The sequence below is a fragment of the Rattus norvegicus genome, chromosome 9 (assembly GCF_021556685.1).
Source record: "Rattus norvegicus strain SHRSP/BbbUtx chromosome 9, alternate assembly SHRSP_T2T, whole genome shotgun sequence".
Lineage (NCBI taxonomy): Eukaryota > Metazoa > Chordata > Mammalia > Rodentia > Muridae > Rattus > Rattus norvegicus.
In genome coordinates, this window is record NC_141542.1 from 24,037,435 (window position 1) to 24,053,582 (window position 16,148).

A 16,148-nucleotide genomic window follows, 5' to 3' on the forward strand; every position below is an offset into this window, starting at 1 on the left:
ACTAGATTCTCCACCGGTTGGGGACAATCTGGTCACCTTGCTGCCCAATCCGGACCTGGAGCCACCACAGCACGAGTGTCAAGTACTGGCAGAAGCCCATGGGTGGAGGAAAGACCTCTGCGACTGGCTGATTGACCCCTGCTGAAAGCCGAGGCTACCTTGTCCACAGACGGGAACAGTTCTCTTCATGAAGGTCAGAGATAAGTGGGTGCTGCCATGGTGGACAACACAATGTCATCTGGGATGGCTGAACCTCTACCCCCCCAGTACATCAGTGCCGCAGATGCCTTTGCCATCTCTTGGATACCCTGGTGAAGCCAACAACTGTGAGTACTATTCATTGCTCAGGATATCAGGAGGGAAGAGATTCAGTGGCATTGGGCAGTAACAAAGCAGATAAAGTGGCTCGGGAAATGGCTATGCAGGAGCCTATCCTGGTTGAAGGCCTGCAAGAGACAGCCACTGAGAACTAGGATCGGACTAAGGGATGGCCTCACTTAGAATGTAAAACAGAAGAAAAGGCCCAAATTGCTTAAACGAAAAAAAAAAAAAAGACAATGACGCACTTGAGGGGAAAGCTATACTCCCCAGAGAACAAAAAAAGACTCACTTTACCAAATACAGAAATGGACTCATTTAGGAGATAAAAAGTTTGTCCAAGTAGTTAAGTGTATGTAATAGACTTTAAGATTTTAGCCAGAGAGGCAGTAGAAAGTATAAGGTATGACAATAAGTGAATGCTTAGCAAGCAAACAGGGCAAAGAGACCTAGAGAGTTTAGTGAAAAGTCGAAGTGAACTTCATTGAGATAAAACCAGAAAAATATAATCACAAGTATCTCCTAGTGCTTGTAGATACTTTTTCAGGAATAGATAGAAGCTTTCCTCACCAAACGAGAGACAGCCTCTGCAATCATCAAGAAGATACTGGAAGAAATCTTCCCCAGGTCTGGAATGCCCAAGGTAATCTGGTCAGACAACGGCCCTACTTTCGTTGCCAAGGTAAGCCAGGGTGTGGCCAAGTATTTAGAGGTCGATTGGAAATTACATTGTATTTACAGACCTCAAAGTTCAGGACAGGTAGGGTAAATAAATAGAACTCTAAAAGAGACCCTGACCAAATTGACCATGGAGACTGGCACAGACTGGGTGGCACTCCTTCCTTCTTGCTCTCTTCAGAGCAAGAAATACCCCTTCCAGATTCAGCCTTACCCCCTTTGAGATCTTTTATGGGGCCTCAGCCCCCCTGACTGTATTAGATGATGTTACTGAACCAACATGTCATAGTGCCATAGTAATAATGATTTGTGTGCCAGGCTAAAAGACCTACAGGTGATACAGAAAGAAATCTGCTCACAGCTGACAGCAGCCTATGCCCCGGAGACCCCTGAGACATCTCATCAGTTCCAGGTCGGAAGCAGCTACACTGAGCCCAGACACTCGAGCATCGCTGGAAAGGACTGTACCTGGTGCTACTGACCACCCTGACAGCCGTCAATTCTCAGCCCTCACCAGCCACATACTAGCTGTTGGGGCTGAGAGCTGAGACCTAGAGGGACACTCAGATCTTCAAAAAGCTCCCTAGACTTACACATCTGATAAGTGGATACATCAGAAACTGACTGGGAGGTTGCTATAATGCTCACTTGAGGAGTGTGCTTTAGAAACAAGAATTTCATGTTTGCCCTCGTTCCATCGGGATAGGTGTGGAAATAGGCTTGATTTCTATTGCAAATGATGTAACATTGCATATGTTAGTACTCCTAACACTTCTTGGGACTGTGCCTCAGGGATCACAGTCTGTATAAGCTTAGAAGTTCTAAAAGCTAGTCATGACCTTGGTGGATAGGCTTGGATAGTGTCCAGATTAGAATCCTCATGTTAAGACAACAATACCAAGCTGTTATGCTAGATGAAGCTGAGTTCTCCATGAAGTTCTAGGATTAGAACTATTAACCAAAAAAAAAAAAAAAAAAAAAAAGAATTGGGGAATGTAGAACTAGAGTTTCATAAAGGTTGCTCATTGTCAGAGTCCGGATGTGCAGGGCCGGACGTGCCTGAGGGAGAGCCAGAGATAGGACTTGCCAAACCAGCTATCAGCCCCAAGGACACTGACCATCCATAGCCACCCCCTCCCCTTCCTTCACCCCCCTGAGTGAGATGAGCCACCCTACCTGCCTGCCGAGCTGCTAGATAACACATACTCCTTGCTGATGTCATTTCGCGCCGAAAGTAACCGTGCACCTTTTGAATTGACCAATCATGTGTAACCGCGTGAATGCTCCTTACCTCCCCTATAAAAACCCCCGAGTTTGGAAGCTCGGGGTCGATTCCTCTGTCTCCTGTGTGAGATACGTGTCGACCCGGGATCCCGCTAAGACCTGGGATCTCGTTAATAAAGCTAGCTCTTGCTGTTACATCAAGAATGGCTCCTCGTGATTCCTGGGGGCAACCCACCCTGCGATCGGAGCGAGAGACGCGGCTCCCCGTTTTGGGGTACGCTCTTTCACAACCACTCTTTCAGTCTTTACAGGCTCTCTGTTACTCAACTGAAGGTTTCAGCAAGGGCCTTTCATCTCAATAACAGAAGCTTACCTAATCCAAAACATTGGGAAGCCATCCTACACTCCTGATTGCCTGCTTACCTGAGACCAAACTACATAGCTCTCCTCTTTATGCCTGTTTCCCTGATTAGAAAGTAAATATTGTGTTCATCTGTGGCATCGGTGGTTAGAATAAAATCCTTAACATGAATAACAGGACCATGCAGAGCATGGGCTTCACATTCTAGGTACAGAGTGAATAGCTAGAGGGAATTACCAAAGAAAACAATAAGAATCCTAACAACAATTACAGAAATTATGAAATGAAATAAAACAAAAACAAAAGCAAAAACAAAAATACCTTGTGGGTGCTGGTATTAAAGGCATGTATTAACTCTGACCAGTTTTTAGGTATTTCCAATAAAAAGCAAACAAACAAACAAACAAACAAACAGCCTTATTACAGTTGCAGCAGGTGCAGGAGAGAAAGCTGGGAGATATCCTGTGCTGCTGCCCCCATGCTGTGATTCTGCAGCAACAACTTCCTTGGGAATAGGAACCTGTATGCAGTGGGATCCCTTGCTGGGCCTGTCATCTCAAAAATAGGGACTTCCCTAATCCAAAACCTTGGAATCCAGTTTACTTCAGGCCAGGAATGAAGACAACCATCATTAGGGAAAGAGCAAGGGGAAAATTACATAGGAAAAAATATGTGCCTTAATCAGAAAAGATCCTCAACTTCTAAGGCCTCCACAATCTCCACCCCTCTCTTCTGAGCTGTGCATAGAGATGTTGTATAACTCCAGATGGTAGGAAAAGGCAGAGTTCTTCCCAGAAAAGTCATACATGATTTTCACCCTGACATCTGGGAGGTGATGTGGCATCGTATCACAGAGTCAGCTCACCCGGGATAAGGACCCAGAAGCCACAGATGACAATGCCAATGGACTCCCTCCTGAACTTATGGACACATTAAAATTGAGGTTTAGCCTAACCTTAGGCCATTCCACTCCCTGCCCATCCACCTGATTTTTATGTTTGCTATGAGTAAAAGATCAGAGTGGAGCCCCAAATATCCTCATGATAGGACTTGGAAATTCAGGAAGAATGATATTGGAGAAGGGATGGCTATGTGGTTACAATGTCGTAACTGGGTTCTGACCAGGAACCTCGTCCTTAGCCAATGGAGACTTTAAGGCCGGGCCTCCTGCTTGTTCCAGTGCAGGCTAAGACTTCAGGGTCAGGCCAGCTCCTGAGACCCACACAGGGCTGCCTGCATACCCTTGTGACTGCATTAAAGCCAGAGTGCTCTCTGCCCCATCCTCTTCTCTCCTCTTTGTCACAGCCATGGTCCCCAAGAGCACTTGTCAAACACCTTTATACATCTATGTCAATCTCAAAGTCAGATTCCCAGAGAATCAATCCCCATAGCTGACCATAAATGAGTATTCTTTGTGTGTGTGTATATATAATGTTGTAGAACACAGAATAGGGATTCTTGGTGAAAGCTTCGTGGACATGTGTCTTTGCACTGGGATCTTTCCACATGACTTAGATATCCTTGCCATGAGGTCATTACCAGTCACCTTGCCATTTCAGTTTCGTTTTTCTTTTGGATGCTATCGCTGTTTGATGTAAGATCCAAGGCTGAACTTCCATACTGGGCTATGGTTCCAGACTTGCTTTACAGCCATATGGCCCTCGGGTTGTTTCCTTTTGATCCTAGAGGTTGATTAATCTTTCCAGCAAGGCTTCCAGTACTTGATAGGTACATGCTGTCAGAGCAGAGTTATACAGAATTCATATGCTGGCCTTCCTCTGATGGTGCTTACCTTTGCCAAGTCCTCAAACAGGGCAGCACTTGGAAAAAAAACACTGCAGGCTAAGAAATCATATATGTGGTTCTAACCCTGGCTCAGTGAAAATGAAAGAGGATTATGGTCTTGGCTTACTGGAAGTCTTATCTCAAGACTAGGGAAGGGGACTCCCAGAGAGCACTAAGCCTTCTCCTCATCCATCATAGTCTGTATAGCCTGTGGCTTTCATTGTTCCCTGTGGTGACCTGAAAATGTTCTAGGTATTTCTCCCATGTTATGTCTCTATACCTAGACATGACCTCAGGTGTACAGTCACATTGGAAATATAAAAAGCCTTGCATCTGAATTGTGAAATTCAATGTGTGTTATATTTAAAATACCACAATAAATGAGTGGCCATTGCTACAGTAAATATTATTAGGGGTTTTCTACCCCACCGTAGATTATTTAGTTCCCAAATAAAAGACACAAAACTTTCAGATTTAGAATAAGCCTTAAAGTACTAGAGCTGGGCAGACATCAACCCTCTGTGCTATTTTTCTGCTTCCCTGTCAATAACCCCGAGGTATTGCTTGCCATGCTCTGCCTGGGCCACTCCTGTTCTAACAGGCTGGCCCTCATGGTAATACACTCACGATCCACCTACCCTATGGGGTGCTGTCTCCTTCCTTCTCCTCCATGTCTTTTCCCTCTCCTCGTGGACCCTGCCTGAGCCCCCAGGCCCAGGGATACTTTGCTCTGTCCCCTCTCTTCTGCCCAGCCCGTGTTGTAGGGATTTTATTAACCAATCAGGGATAACTTAGGAGGCAAAAAAAAATCTGGTATACATGAGGATCTCCTTGTCTTGGAGCAACCAGACCTTAGGGGACAGAATTTAGCATTTGAATATACAGCAGCACAGACCAGCCCATTAAAGGCCGATCTACTTTGTAGTTGGACTCAAAGCTTGGCTCTCACACCCATTAGATGTTCAACTGTGGAGAAGTTATTTTACCTTTGTGTGACTCAATTCCCTTATCTTCACAGTGAGGATGATAACGAGTGTTTAATTCACAGAGTTGTCTTTGGGACTGACGAGTTAATATATCTAGTATTTAGACATTAAGCACCATCTACTTTGCATAATTAATAAAAGTCTGTTGAAAGGGCAAAGTAATAGAGCCAGAAGAACATTTTATTTGGAAATGGGGCCATATAACTACCTCTAATAACAAACTCAGAATCAGGAATGGTGGAAGACCAAGTCCAGAGAATTGTGAAATCAAGGCCACCCTGGGCTGCCTAAGAAGATCCTATCTCAAAATATCAAGACAAGTCATGGTCGTAGTAATAATAAATCAAGAAATAGCCATTGTAAAGAATTTACAAAAAGCAAAGCAGTGGAGCAGAGTGGATGCTGTCTGTCAAATCCCACTGCTGTCCATCTCTGGGACCAAGTATGTATCAGATCAGTGATGGGAATGGGGTGCTGAGAGCCTGGAGCAAAGGGATGCTGGCTGCATGGCCACATGTGAACAGTGCTAAAGCAGGACTAAATGCTAAGAAAAAAAGCAGTATGCAAAACATGTAAATTTTAATGTCCTCCAGAAAGGCAAAACCACAATAATTTTACTGTTTGTCAAGCTGCTTCTGTCACCAAACTTCTAATATTGGTAAGGATGTGAAAAACTCTTGTGATGCAAACCAGTTGCCAATAAGAAGAGCAACCAGTGTCCTGACCAAGGTGACCTGGATGCTGTCAAATAGGCCGAGGCAGCCTGGACAGCCATCAGAGTATGTTTAACACACAGATACCTGTCATTTCAAAAGGGGGAAAATGAAGCCTGACTTTTCCCCCCACTTTATGCAAAACCAAGAATACTCCAGCATTGAGGCTTACAAATAAAAATATACCAAGAAATTTCATAGAATATATATTTCTCTTGTGTGTGCTACTGAGTGTGTGTGTGTTTGGTGTGTTCTGTGTGTGTGTATGTGTGAGTGTGTGTGTATGTGTGTGTGCTTGTGTGTTTGAGTGTGTGTATATGTGTGTGAGTGTATGTGTGAGTGTGTGTGAGTGTGTGTGTTTTGTGTGTGTTTTGTGTGTGAGTGTGTTTTTGTGTGTGTTTGTTTTGTGTGTGTGTGTGTCTGTCTGTCTGTCTGTCTGTCTCTGTGTCTGTGTGCACTAACGCTTCAATTATCTGCTATGGTGAACACTGTCCCCAACTCAATTTTGGAGATTAGTGTTAAGCTGTGAGTAGTATGTGGAGAGTGGTCACAAAGAACATTAGGAGTCCTCTTCTGTTAAGTTGTCTGAGACTTCCAAATGCTGCATGTTGTGAGTGGGTCTCACATCTCAGCACACTAACTCTATTAAGTACAATTCCCGTGTGTTTTTCTTAAACAATTTTCTATGAAAATCTTTAAAAAATTTTTTCTCCCATTCATTTTTTGGGGGGCCAAGGGTCTTTGGTGTTTTTTTTTTTCTTGCTTACTTTAGGTCCACAGGATTTTCTGTAGCCTTTGAAGAAGTCCTAGTTAGGACACTGGATCTGTACAGTTAAGGGAATTAACCAGTTCACTGAGCACATTTTTTCTTTGTTTGGTTTCTGTTTTTCTTTTGAGATCTCACTGTGGGAGCAGAGGAAGACCTGAGGAAGTGCAGCCCTAAGAGGATGTGTGCTGTAAACCTGATATGACCATGCCTTGGACCCAAAGCCATTTATCCATGGGGAAAAGGCAAAGGCCCCCGTGCCCCTTGAGGCTCAGAGACATGACAATGCCTTCTCAGGATGGTGTTGATAGTGTGTACAGAAAAAGTCCACTCTACCTTTCTCCCTGGTCCCATCTGTATATTTACAGCCTGAAGACTGCTCCCTGCAGAGACTGCTCCTACTGAGATTAGCTAAATCTGCCCCTTGTCAGTTGCATATGCATAGTCCTCCCCTCCTTGTTTATCTGCATGTAATGCCCACCTCCTTGCTGCCCTGTGCAACAGCCCTGCTTCCTGGCCAGCTCTATATAATAAACATGCTGAGCTTCTGGGATGCTGCATTTTCTCCAGCTCACGGACCCAGCCTTCCCCATGTATGTGCGTCCAATGTCATTCTTCATTTCCTCCTCACCCCTGGTCAGGCCCAAGTCCCTGGAGCCACACAAAGGACTTGGCAATCTCAGTCTGCTCCACTTTGAAGGAAGTGCTTTCTAAACTGAAATCTAAAGCACACAGTGGGTAAGGCTCCCTCTCAAGTGTCTTTGGTGAGGGTTGGGGTGGGTGTGAGACCAGTTGCATTATGACTATTGCAGAAGAGTAAAGGATTCACAGTTTGCTTTTGGTGAAGCTGAGCTCCCCAAGAGGCTATCATTGCCAACGTTTTCCCAAGTCACATTCTAGGAGGTCAACTGACTCCTAGGTGAGTCTTTGGTTACACTGCTTCAGTTTTCTGTGGCTACACTGTCCAAATGGCACCCACTGGTCACACATGGCTATTTGAGATGAACTAAACTTAGAACTAAAATCTGCCTCTTTAGTCACAGCAGGAAAACCAGGAGGCAAACAGCCAGCCAGAATCCATAGCCAGAAACACAGCAGATATAGAATATTTCTATCATCTAGAAATTTCTCCTGGACAGCAGTGGTCTAGGTTCTTGGTGTCTGGTTTTTCCTTCAGGGAGAATTATTTGCTGTACTAATATCAAAAGGTTTATTTTTAAAGCAACTTTACCAAAATATGACTTACTCACCTCCAAATTAATCCAGTTTAAGTCTACAATGTAATGGTTCCCCATAAATCTATCTGAGTTCGACGGTAGACCACGGAACAAAAGAAAGACAGTTTATGCAGTTATGCAAAATGGTATGCATCAATATTGACCACTGCAAAGTTATACTGTACTACTTTTGATTTCTTCAAAATTCAGGCCTTTTATTGATAGTTTTACAAAAATACATTATCCTAGAGTTGAGAAAATATTATACAATATTTCATCTGGGCTTTTTATTTCATTGAGACTTTAATATTTTTGCATCTTTTACTAGTATTGTTAGATTCTTTGTAAGAGTTTTATTTTGTGGATTTTTTTGCCGATCTGGTCACTATTTGATGCCATTTCAATGTTCTCAGGCTTTTGATGACAATAATACCACAATGATAAAGTGATACTCATTTTCTTGAGCCATTTACATATGTATATACACACATATATGGGAAGTTATGTATACATATTTCCATGCTATACTGTGTAGAATACAATTCTATTATACGTCAACATATACAGTTTGCTCAATATGATTTCTGTGAATGTTATCAGTCATAGGGAAATATTAAGAGCCTGAATAAACATGGACAATATCTGCAGAATGCACATAAAATTGAAGATGGTATATAAGCAAAAGTGTGAAGTATATCACGTAGAGCTTTCATATCGAATGCACTTTAAAATTTTAAATATTAAAAAAATTTAAATCATCTTTACCCAGTTTCATGTTTTTTTTTACAATGTATCTCCTGGATGATTTGAATTATATATGCTGCTCAAGATCCTTTTAACAACAGTAACCTAATGCCTTACATGTGTTTCTGATATTTCTATTCACTTGATCACTGTTCAAAAATTGTACCAAGTTATAGCTGTAATTTTTTATCACTTTAAGAATGTAAATTTCATGTGTGTGTATATACTTTTGATCCTAACTCTTTGGAGGCATAGGCAGGTGAATCTCTTTTTTGAGTCAACCTGGTCTGCATAGAAAAACCCTATCTTAAAAAAATCAATCAATAAATTAGCAAATAAAAAAAGAATTTAAAACACTTGAAATTAATATGAACACAACCACATCTTTAATAACAATTGATTTTTTTATTGCAGATAATTTATATAATCCATTTACAAAATGTTATATAGTGTCATATGGGAAATCAATTTCATCGTAAAACAAACCTGCTTTTCTCTTTTCATTGGTTGCTCTTAGTTAACATTTTCATACACATATATAATTTATTGTGATTATTCTCTCCCCCCACATCGTCTCATCCCCACCCGTATGACTTAAACTTATACAATCTTCTAAATTTAGGCTTTCCAAATTTAGGATTTCTTTTTTATTTATTATACATTCCTTTATTTTTCCATCTACATTTTATGATATCTTAATAAGAAACCCATTCTGTCATTAGCACTCTCTGTGCTTGGTAGGAGACATTCACATTCTTCAGTAGCTTGTCATCAGTGCAAGAAATGACATCGAGGTCTCTTTCTCTGTCTCTCTCTGGCGCTGGCTCTCTGTCTCTGTCACCCTCTCCGTCTTTCTCTGTCTCTCTGTCTCTCTCTCCATCCCCTCCCCACTTGTTTTGTTTTCTAATACAAGGTCTCACACTTTAAGCTAGCCTTGAACTCAAGGCAATCCACCTACCTCAGCCTTGTGAGTGTTGGGATTGCAGGTATACACCATCTTGCCCAGTGAATTTTGTGACTCTCGTACATCCCTTTACTATTTCTGAATTATTTTTAATATTGCTGTGACCCTTTTCTAGCTTCTAGATGTAGATACATTAACTGATTAGAAGGTTTTATTTTTAAAGATTTATTTATTTATGTACATGAGCACTCTGTGTGCGAGTGTGCCTGCATGTCAGAAGAGAACTTCAGACAGAAGAGGGCATTGGATCCCACTACAGATAGTTGTCGGTCACCATGTGGTTGCTGGGAATTGAACATGGGTGCACTGGAGAAGCAGCGCTCTTAACCACCAAGCCATCTCTCCAGCCTGATAAAAAAGATTTTAAATTTCATTCTTTTTGTGTTTGTTTACAATCTTTCTTTTTGAGAACACTGTGATGGAATGTCCAAATGGTAATTAGTGGCGGTTGGTAGAAGGAGCCATATGTGTGATGCTGCCATATGTGTGTGGGGCTGGCAACAAGGTGCAGAGCCAAGACCCCAGCCCCGTGCCCTGAGGCTCGCCTGCTGGACCTGGGCTCTGAAGCCCCATCAGGATGCCTTCAGGTGAGGACAGCAGGTGGTGGCTTGCACCCTGCTGAGCCGGCCTAGGAGAGTGGCAAGCACAATCACCATGCCCAAGCCTCAAGCCTGGGGCAGCTGGTGAAAGACCATAATCTGGGAGCCGCGTCTCTCACTCCAATCACGGGATGGGGTGCCCCCAGGAATCACGAGTAGCCATCTTGATGTAACAGCAGGAGGTAGCTTTTATTAACGAGATCCCCGGTATAGCGGGATCCTGGGTCGACACGTATCCCACACAGGAGACAGAGGAATCGACCCCGAGCTTCCAAACTCGGGGGTTTATATAGGGGCATTCGCGAGGTTACACATGATTGGTCATTTCAAATGGTGCACAGTTACTTTCTGCGCGAAATTACATCAGCAAGGTGTACATGCTCTCTAGCAGCTCGGCAGGCAGGTAGGGTGGCTCATCTCACTCAGGGGGGTGAAGGAAGGGGAGGGGGTGGCTATAGATGGTCAATGTCCTTGGGGCTGATAGCTGGTTTGGCAAGTCCTATCTCTAATACCCTCTCAGGCATGTCCTAACTTTTTGAAATTTTAATTCTTCATTCCCCACTTCCTTTTGGGAGTAGTTCTAATCCTAGAACTTCATGGAGAACTCAGCTTCATCTAGCATAACAGCTTGGTATTGTTGTCTTAACATGAGGATTCTAATCTGGACACTATCTAAGCCTATACACCAAGGTCATGACTAGCTTTTAGAACTTCTAAACTTATACAGACTGTGATCCCTGAAGCACAGTCCCAAGAAGTATTAGGAGTACAAACATATGTAATGTTACATCATTTGTAATGGAAATCAAGCCTATCCCACACCTATCCTGATAGAACCAAGGACAAATATGACTGAATTTCCCTCTAGGTCCCAGCTCTCAGCCCCAACAGCTAGTACACGACTGGTGAGGGCTGAGAATTGACAGCTGTCAGGGTGGTCAGCAGCACCAGGTATGTTCCTTTCCAGCGTGGCTCGAGTGTCTGGGCTCAGTGTAGCTGCAGTCTCCGACCTGGAACTGGTGGGATGTCTCAGGGGTCTCCGGGGCATAGGCTGCTGTCAGCTGTGAGCAGATTTCTTTCTGTATCACCTGTAGGTCTTTTAGTCTGGCACACAAATCATTATTACTATGGCACCATGACGTGTTGGTTCAGTAACATCATCTAATACAGTCAGGGGGGCTGAGGCCTCATATAAGATCTCAAAGGGGGTAAGGCTGAATCTGGAAGGGGTATTTCTTGCTCTGAAGAGAGCAAGAGGGAAGGAGTGTCACCCAGTCTTCGCCAGTCTCCATGGTTAATTTAATTTGGTCAGGGTCTCTTTTAAAATTTTATTTATTTACTCTACCTGTCTTGAACTTTGAGGTCTGTAGATACAATGTAATTTCCAATCGACCTCTAAATACTTGGCCACACCCTGGCTTACCTTGGCAACGAAAATAGGGCTGTTGTCTGACCAGATTACCTTGGGCACTCCAGACTGGGGAAGATTTCTTCCAGTATCTTCTTGATGATTATCGAGGCTGTCTCTTGCAGTTGTTGGCTTCACCAGGGCATCCAAGAGATGGTAAAGGCATCTGCAGCGCTGATGTGCTGGGGGGTAGAGGTTCAGCCATCCCAGATGACATTGTGTTGTCCACCATGGCAGCACCCACTTGTCTCTGACCTTCATTCATGAAGAGAACTGTTCCCGTCTGTGGACAAGGTCCTCGGCTTTCAGCAGGGGTCAATCAGCCAGTCGCAGAGGTCTTTCCTCCACCCATGGGCTTCTGCCAGTACTTGACACTCGTGCTGTGGTGGCTCCAGGTCCGGATTGGGCAGCAAGGTGACCAGATTATCCCCAACTGGTGGAGAACCTAGTCCATGGAAGCTGACCAGTGGTCCCATCTTTTGGGACACTCTATTTAAAAGCAAAACATCAGCCACTCTATCACAGTTTAAGTCCTGGATTGGGTGATAATTGTTAGTGCCCTGATTGGGTGATAATTGTTAGTGCCCGATTGGCAGGAGTGATGTGTTCCAGGCAGAACAGGACTAAGTCACACATCTCCCAGCATCAGGTACTGGTGCACTGAGACAGGTCTTAAGCTCCACATACACAGTCTGTAGATATGCATACACATGGCCTCACCCAGCCATTTTGGCCCACGCAAGCCATTTTGGAGAGCAATTTTCTCATGAGCAAGGGATAGGGGCAGTCAGGGATGACTATGAACTAGTGGGTTACCCAGCCCACGCCAAGGTCCACTGTTCTTCGGGCAGTCCATAGGTATTGTTCGTTTTCAGTAGCCCCTTGCACTCAAGGTCTTTGGATATTGGCCCACTGGGGGGCATAGGAGCACAAAGCATTGGGTCCCTGTCCAGCACACTAGGACCAAGAAGCTCTCCAGTGGCCCCTCTTGTTCTTTCTTGGGCAGACCCTGACCCAGTGTCCTTTTTCTTTGCATTAGGCACACTGATCTTTAGCCAGGAATTCTCTTCTGTTGCCAGGTACTATCTTCCTAGGTTCCCTAACTACTGTGGCCAGTATATGTTCCTCTCTCGTCTTTTATCTCTCTTTAGCTCTCTAACTTCTTCTTAACTTTCTATCTCTTCTCTTCCCTAGCTTCCTGCTCTTTTTACCTCTTTCTCTTTTAACCTTACTTTCTCTGTAACTTATACTAACTCTCAGCGACTTAGCTTAGCCCTTCAAATTTCTGTAACTTTCTCTTCATATCCTTTCCTTATCTTAGCCAGATTGGTGGGGCATTTTCCAGCCCCTCAGAGACCCACCCTTGGAGCCTGGCGGCAGACCTGGAGCACTCCCTACCTTTAGGCGTATTGAATTCAACAGGCAGAAGTGAAGGCCTTGTATCCATGTCTGGAACATTCTTTCTGGCCTCCAGTAGGATTCCGTCTTTCCTCAGTGGTAAAGAAGACCTGTAACAGTTACTAACAAGCATCTCAAATGGGATGCTGAGAAAACAAGAGAATCTTGAGAATAGAGGTCCACTGAAGAGGGCAAATAGCATTTAGTCACACAGCTAAGCCAGGATGCTTTCTTGGGACAAAAACGCCTTGTGTCTGTGAAACAGAAAAGTGAGCAGAGGGGCAGCCACATCGAGAACAAAAAGAGAAAGAAGAAAAGAAAAGAAAAAGCAGAAGTTGGGGATTTAGCTCAGTGGTAGAGCGCTTGCCTAGCAAGCACAAGGCCCTGGGTCGGTCCCCAGCTCCGAGAACGAAAAAAAGAAAAAAAAAAAAAGAAAAAAAAAGAAAAAAAAAAGAAAAAGCAGAAGAAGCGGCCAGGGAAGGGGGCCTTAGCGCCTTTGGGCATCACCTCGGCCAGCAGAGGGCGTGCTATGACAGCGGCGGGGTTTCCAATGGAGACTACAGCCTCACAGTGTCCAAGGAAGAGGCCAGTCCTGCCAGGGGACCTCGAGGCCTGGTGCTCGTGCTGACCCCTAGCCCGACCTCCGGTCTGGTCCCCAGGGACAGCAAGCAGCAAGCAGGGCGGGCTGAACCTTAAGAGCAGCATCATCAAGGTAGGTAGGAGACCCGCTCCCCTCCTTGGACTGGTTCTGCCCGCCCTCCCCCGCCCTGCGAAAGCAGTGACAGAAGGAGGCAATGCAAAGTGAGCCCATTGGGTAGGGGAAGAGAGGGTTCAGGAATGTATGGAGAGCTGAAGCAGGGATTGGAAAGCCTATGGCATTGGGAAAGAGTGGAGAGGTAATCTGGAGTGTGCATGAGAGCTGTGCTCTGACATCCCCAGAGCAAATTGGGGCTGTCACCTCTCTCCAGTTGATTTGGAATTAAATGGCCAGTACCTGCCAGGGCAGGATAGGCTTTTCAGAGGCAGCTTAGCCTGGTGGCACACTCCCTGTAATGTTTCCATTGTATGTTAAAGGACAGGGATCAAGGGAAAATATTTTCTAAAAACCTTAGGCAATGAATGTATTATTTAATAGATTTCTTCTGATCTACTTTGTAATTGGTTGCCCCTTGCAAGAGCTTGTATTTGGAGGATGTAAAATACCCTCCTTCAATTACTCGGAGAAAGGGAACATAAACAGAGATTTCCTCTTTTTTAGCCTCCAAAGCTCTGAGAGATTACAGTTCTGCATAATTTAATTCTTTCCTACCTGCTATGAGCAGACCTTCAGATCAGCAAGTTCCGTTGGAATGGTTTTGCTTGTTTTTGTTTATTTTCCATGGTGCTGATTAGAAAGCCATGAATTGTTTTGTGAATTTTAAATTTCAAGAGGTGGCACCCAGAGTTTATGGTGGTTTCCTTCACACATTGCACTGTAGTTGCAACATAAAAAAAATACTTCTTGTGACAAGAAGTGGAAAAAGAAAGTTGATGAGCTAAGAAAAGTCGAGCCTTGAGCCAGATCAACCATTTGGCTTCCTCAAATATGGAGCAAGCATGGAATGTGGCTTTTTCAGAATCGAGGGGGTTTTTAGGATAGGGCAGTGAATACTGTCTGGTGCTAACCCGTCCCTTTTGTTGGTGACAACCCTTAGGAGACAGGTCAGAATGTGCCAACAGCACAGAGTTGGCACTGGTGGTATTTGAACTCAGAAGTGCTCAGGAACTGTGAAAGTTTCTCTGTTATCATCCTGGAGCCATCTAGTGAAATAGACCACTGTGATGCTGTGTAAGAGGCCGATGTGAGGGCTGGAGAGATGGCTCAGTGGGTAAGAGCATCAAGTGTTCTTCCAGAGGTCCTGAGTTCAAATCCCAGCAATCACATGGTGGCTCATAACCATGTGTAATGAGTACTGATGCCCTCTTCTGTTGTGTCTGAAGACAGATGCATTTTCTGACATAAAAATAAATAAATCTTACAAAAGATTGTCATCTACTGCAGTTTCTATGTGGACAGGGCACAGTTGAAGGGCTTAAAGATCAAGTACATTGTCTGTCTTTAAAGATCAAGTGTATCACCTAACTTTTAAACCAAGAAATGTAGTGTCTTTTTTGCTGCTTCTGTACCTTTTAATGATGTATCTTTTCTCCTAGTATGTCGTTTGTTTCCATGATAGTTGTTTTCAAGTGTATATGATTATTGATCCTATTTGCAGAGCTATTCAATATTTCTCTTTCATTGGTTAAATATTTGTGGTGAATTTGCATTGTGATATCAGTAAAATGCTATGTGAAAATTTTAGAGAATATACAGGTTTGGGTAATTATAATAACCTTTCCACCAGTGGTGGCCTGTTTACACATTTAAAAGACTGGAATGTATTACGATCCATAGCAGGATTGATTGGGAAGCACAATGGACAGCGACAATGTTGTTCTCTTTGACAGTTGTGGGAGCCAAGAAAGAAGTGTGAGTTGCTTTTTGTGACTTACAAAATCAAGACTGAGTATCATTACGGTAGAAGCCCATGGAAAAAATAATGAAGTTTTCATACATCACCAGTTAAAGAAATGGTGCTATTGCTAATATTGAATCCTGAGTTCCAAAATTATGGTTCATTTTTTTATTCCTCAATGAGGCTTTTTATTAAGTTTTTTATTCACCATTACACCCTTAGATGCACAGTGCTAGGATCGTAGTAGGTGCTCAATAAATCTCTGACCATCGGGGAGGAGGAATCATAAGAAAGTATGTATTTTCTTTAAGTTCTGTTAGTTTTGGGAATAGGTGGTTTTAGGTTGACCAGTTATAGCTTGGTATCTTTTCCAATATAAGACAACTTGACAGAATCCCATTTCTGGCCATTATGTTCAACCTATTTTTCTCTTAATCATTCTTGAAAATCATGGAAGTAATGTGGAAAATTCATAGTACCTGCAGTATAGCA

At 43.5% G+C, this 16,148-nt stretch overlaps 1 protein-coding gene across 1 annotated transcript in view; it reads left to right on the top strand.

The window, feature by feature from the left end:
* Window positions 1–1,683, top strand: part of LOC148003553 (uncharacterized) — a 31,349-nt gene extending 29,666 nt beyond the window's left edge. The window contains exon 7 of the transcript XR_015629368.1: window positions 1,315–1,683. The gene's annotated coding sequence lies outside the window, so the exon portion shown is untranslated. The remainder of the gene's footprint in view (window positions 1–1,314) is intronic.
* Window positions 1,684–16,148: the final 14,465 nt, after the last annotated feature.